A 6,247-nucleotide genomic window follows, 5' to 3' on the forward strand; every position below is an offset into this window, starting at 1 on the left:
AAGTTTTAATTATTTGACCACGTAGATAATCTGCATAGAATTCCTTGTAATAAATGATTTTCTCGATCATTCTAATCAGATTTAAAGTTATTATATCGTTATCGCTATAACCAGAAACACTATGTTATAACTTGGACGCAAATGTTAGAATTTCTAATGATGACAGTTCTCTCTTTCATTCTTATGCAATATATTTATGGGTGTCATTGCGATTAGAAATAGCTGTAGATATAATATGTATTATGATGTTTCTGATAACCCATAAGCTGTAGTCTCTTAGATAAAGTAAAAGGCAAAAGCATATTAGTTTTATATAAATGTAGATTAAAAATCAAAATATAAAAAACACACACAAAACACACAAAAACAAGCATTTACTACTGTATCTTCTACAAAGAAATTGTAAGCCTAATTTTTGTACAAAAATGTAATTGTACACATGTTTATTTGACTTTTCCCAAAACTTTATATTTTTAAAAGGTCTCTATAATTCTAAAGGTGCGTTATATAATACTAATATGCTTTAATTTATTTGAGAAACAAATTTAAAAAGTAAAAGCGTATTATTTAGTGTTATATTTAGATATTACTTTAAAAATAATAAAAAATTAAAGTGAAAATAAAAAGTCAATAGTCGATAAGTCATTAAATTTTAACTATAGCAGATTTATAAGTATCTACGTCGTAAAATATTAAAAATAAAATACTATAAATGGCTGTTACTTTCTCTCGGTAAAGCCACTTCTATCACTCGAGAAGAGATCTTATACAACTTATTTTAAAGATATAATTCCCTAAGGCTTAAGTTCTTATCTGCTAATATTATAATTGCACTAATATAAACCTGATTGTAACGACAAGGAACTTTCCGTTAAACAGTAATCGTTTTACAAATTAAGCCAGAGATTTTATAACATCTATATCGCAATATATTATAATTATTTTAAAGTAATAAACGAACTTGATATACTTTGAATCTACAAGTAGTAGGTTTATTTTATCTACAAAAATTAATAAAATATTAATAACACTGGTCTTTAACTTTGGCCTAAGTCCGCTTTCAATAGATAGTTTTTATCACTTTATCATAATGTTTATATTAACATTTCTTTGAGACCGTCGCGGCGCAGTTGTGACTGTAAACACGACGGTTATGGATTCGATTCCTATTCAGGAGAACCATTCTTATTTTTATTTGAATTCGCGTTCGCGTTTTATTGCAATTTCCGGTATGTTTTGTTTGCAATAGAATAGAAGTAGAATAGAATTTGTGTACTATGTCTATGCTCTACCTAATTAGAGTGTTAAGTGACACAGAATTACTTAATTAAAAGGTAAATATAAATACAAATTCAAAAGGAGTTGACGCCTTAAAATACGAGTATTGTAGAGTTCACGTGTATTCGCTAACTAGTCGCTATAAACTCGTTCAATCTTTTGTTTATTCTTTTTATCTACGGGCTACGGGCTCCTACTCCTTGCCGGATGACAGAACTCAGGCCGGATGCCTTCGTTTTGTTGCACATAATTATTTTTATTTGTACATATTTATCTTTCCATGACAATACGGGTGATTGTTTAAAACTCGTTAATTACTTAATTTATGTTCTATCGCAACACATCGGAAGCATTGTCTAATCCTCTATAAAAAGGCTTGGTTTGTAAGTTTGTAACAAAATTCGGTTTATTAAATAAAGGATAGGTATTTTTCTTACTACTTTTTAAATTTATACTTTTCAAATGTTGTTTATAAAGATATTTGTTTCCTGGTGCAGTGTATTGGATTTATGCAGGAGGAAAATATGTTCAACGTCTACTTTAAAAAAAAAACAAGGAAAAGCTTTAGATAATTTTTACAGTAGTCTAAAGAAAAGTAAATAAATATTAATTTCGTATTCACTTTAATTTCTTTGTAAGTATTACAAAAGAAAAGGATAGATAAAAATTACAAAACAATTAGAATCAACAAATACAAAAATGCAATACAAATACAAAAATACATAAATATTACGAGATTATATGCAGGTATAATTCACATATCTGACGTAGCAACCTTACATACATACATACATGTAGGTATGTAAGGTTGCTACGTCATGTCAGACATGTATGTGTAATGTGTAAAGTAAGAGACAATAACGATTGTTTTTCAATTCATTAAAAATACAGGCTAATTGAAATGTGGTGACGTTCATGTATACTTAGGTAATATTAATCTCCATAAAATTAACATGCAGATTATTATCTTAGAAACAGAGCGGGTACCGTCATCGAACTTTGTATAAAGTATACTATACAGTATTTTTTTATAAAATAGATATATTGTACTTATAACTAATATTCGCTGAATAGAAATTACATATTTCAGATTGTAGCATTGAATTAAACTCTAAGGCATTGCCAGTATTAAGTGTGAAAAGATGTCGTACAAAGTACAAAATACTTACTATTTAATTGTAGATATTGTTAATTATAAAATATATACATATCTTTACTGAATTATGCTTGTTTTTTTTTTCATCAGCCTATCGCCGTCCACTGCTGAACGTAGGCCTCCCTGATCAAGCGCCTATGCTTGTTTAACAACACCTAATGCTAAAGATATAAAAAATAAAACCAAATATTTTAGGTATATTGACGGTCCACCAAAATCAGCATTTACAGCATTTGGTAACTTTTTTTAACACGTTTTTTTAGGCAACACGTAACATATTATAATGTGCAATATGAAAGTTTCAAGAGATTGATTGGAAACTAAGTAAGAAGTCACTTTATAATGGGATTAATTAATTATAAAATTTTTAATTAAATCCTTCTCAATGGATCTTAAATTGCACCTATATAAGTAGGTAAATAAATAAATAAATATTAGTGGTAATAAAAAAGCTACTTCGCTATTTTAATTATAATAAATTACAATCTTACCATACATTACAAACGATTGTTCGTAACGTATGGAATACAAACCTAAATAAATTTTATTAGCATCGACGATAGAATACTAAACACTTAACACAAAGATATTTAAATTTAAAGTGGAAAGATTTATTAGCTATTTGAAAACTCAAACGAAAAACGATAAGCCTTAAACATTATAAACTAACAGTGTGTTAGTGAATCTACAATGAAAAAAACGCAAATTTGATTTTATAATAGCGAACCGCGCAATTGAGTTCCGCCACTCAACACACTATGCCTCTAGATTTCGGCGAAAAGGGAGGGAGTTTCTTAACATTAAGCTCCCTCTGCCTAACCTGCTACATGAGGAATACACCATAAATCTGAAAAAAAAACTTCAGTAACGCATCCATCCAATTTTGTGTAGGTATGTCTTGTCTGAGTCGTGTGCCTTCTTGAGTGAAGACCACGCCTCGGCAAGCGTAATGTAGGACGTCCTCCAGCTAGATGGGGTGACGATATTCGCAAAGTGGCGGGCAACGGCTGAATGCGAAGAGCTGAAGATCGAGCTCAGTGGCGTGCCATTGGAGAGGCCTATGTCCAGCAGTGGACGAGGACAGGCTGATGGTGATGATGATGATGATATAGTTATTTTGTTCCTGTTTAACATGTAACGTTTTCTTATATTCGTTTTATGTAGGTACATATATATAGAATTTTATTATGCATAAGTACCTAACGTTAAAAATGAAGTACAAACCTACACTTCACATAGTTTATGACTACGCTTTTGGATTTTATAATTTTCATGACGCGTGCTGTGTTACTGATTCAAAAATAAACAATTGAGGTTTCAATATTAAATTGTAGAGTGTAAGCTAAATTACACTAATTTATTTATGTTTAAAGCAACTTTATATTATTACTATAGAATGCGTAAGCCAGTTGTTTGTCATTGACCAAATAAAACCTATATAATAATTAATGACTATGAAATAAGCCGGAAAATCAGCCACGTGGAATCGTATGACATACAAAATAAAGTCATATACAAAAAGTAAAGTAAATGTTAATGAAATCCAGAATTCGGCGTAAAGTAGGAAATTCCTCTCCCAATCGTTCTCTTAATGAGAACGTTCTTAGCACTAGGTTCCCTCGTTCCCTCTGCCTACCCTATTGCTATTTCGGAATACGGCGTTAAGGTAAAAAAAGAATACTGAAAATGATTCTGAGATGAGTAGAATTATTTACCTAAAAATTAGTTTAGGTATATCCTAAGGCGGCAGGATTATTGTAAATAAACCAGTTATTTATTATTAGATGCTTATAAATAAGGCACAACAGAAAGATTTGCTAAAAATATTTCTTATATAAATTATAATATATAATGTAGTAGCTATATGTACCTATATAAAGACAATAATAAATTAGAAAGAATACGTGGTATGTGTTCTAAATTGTTTCTGTATAGATACCTAAATTCGCTGTTTTAATTTTAACATCCAATCCAAGCACGAAATATATTATTACAAGGACATAAGGCATTGTGTGTTAATACATGTATCCTGTCGTAGTTAACAATAACTGTCACCATAAAGTCTTTCTTTTAAAGGCTCTTTAATTTTCATTATCGATATGAGAACCATAAGTTGTTAAATGAGGAAAATAAATCTCCATCAACAATCTACCTATACTGTTCTGAATCTATATAATTAAAAAATTAAGGGGCTTTGTCGCTCGCCCCTTTTGATTCGCTAGATTGTTTCTTTTCAAGTTTCCTTGTTGGGTGCCATATCTTAATGCCGCGCGTGATATAACTATATAACCAAACTGGGGAATCCAATAATTAATTGAACTTACAGCCCGGGTGCAGTAAGCCAATTCCCAAGTTTTACATTCGCGCCAGTCTTCATTATGTTTTTATATTATAATTGATGGGTCTGACTTCACTGAAATAATTTCGCAATTTGAAAGCCTTTAAGTGAGCATACAGCCACTTTCACTCTCAAGGTCAACGCAATTGCAATTCCTAAAGACCTGTAAACATTCGTCCGGGCAAGTGGTTCTTCTGCTCATTTCTCCATAAATTTCAATTGAACTGACAGCTAAATACTACGTAAGTGGTATCTGATTATCAGTTGTCCCAATTACAATGTCAGAGTACCTACCACTGAGGGCGCGGCGTCGAGTTCACCTCGCGGTTTGCCCTGGATACTTGAAGAATGGACTGACAGAACCTTGATAGGCAATTTATTATGTTATGTTTTTTTTACAGCTTCACGTTGTATCCCGCATTTAGAATGGTAGGCAGAGGGAACCTAGTGAAAATATTAAATATTTAATTTACTAGAGTAGGAATCGAACCCACAACCTGTCACACGCTTCTGTGCCACGATGGGCCTCTGGTGTTCTAATTTCTATCATATTACTATTAAACATTGATTTTATATTGCAGTAGTTAAATATATTTAACATAAATAAGTTTCCTTAAATTTTCAAAGATTTTTATTACAATATTGACAAGACTTCTAAACCAGCTTATTATTATAAATTTTTAAAAATGAAATGTAAATTAACCAATATTATTCTACCTAATAGTTTTAGTGATGTGTGAATTGCTATTACTAATACATGCTATTAACAGAACAAACGAGATAAAACAAAGATGTCAAACTGAAACTACTGTGAGGATTTACAAGACTTTTTGTTCAGAATATCTAATTAGATTTGCGAGTTACCATGAGAGTCACGTAATACCTGCTGTCAAGAACATTAAGATTTAAAGTGTAACTTATGTAACGTTTTTGTAATGCAAATTATACACGTTCAGCACACGTAAATACTGCAAATTAATGAATCTGGCTTCGCTATGTTATTCCTTAATTTTTCCTAAATGACCGCTATTGTTTTAACAGGAACCATTCAATATATGTATACAGAGACCAGTCGCAATGCAGGGGTACAAACATGTGACTATAACCTCGACAGGTTATGGGTTCGATTCCCACTGGAAGAAGGGAAATATTTATTTATTTAACTACGCTCTGGTGTCGAGACAAAGCGCGGCATTTAATTCCGCCACTCGACACGCAAAGCCTCCAAGATTCGACGGAAAATGGGGACCGCAGGGTGTTAATTAGGTTCCCTCTGCTCTTCCGCACACAGCAGAGTAGGCAGAAGTTTAAGGTAAGGATATAAAAGTTAATTATACTGTCCGTCATGTATATCAAACAAGAATATAAACAAATGCTACTAATCTATGCAAATATAAGTATAGGAGGACATCTAATCAAAACAGTTTTAATGATATTGATATATAATAATAAATTATTATTATATAACTACTATT

This window comes from Heliconius melpomene, chromosome 10 (assembly GCF_056956725.1).
Source record: "Heliconius melpomene rosina isolate 202511_hmr_F chromosome 10, ASM5695672v1, whole genome shotgun sequence".
In the NCBI taxonomy this organism is placed as follows: Eukaryota; Metazoa; Arthropoda; class Insecta; order Lepidoptera; family Nymphalidae; genus Heliconius; species Heliconius melpomene.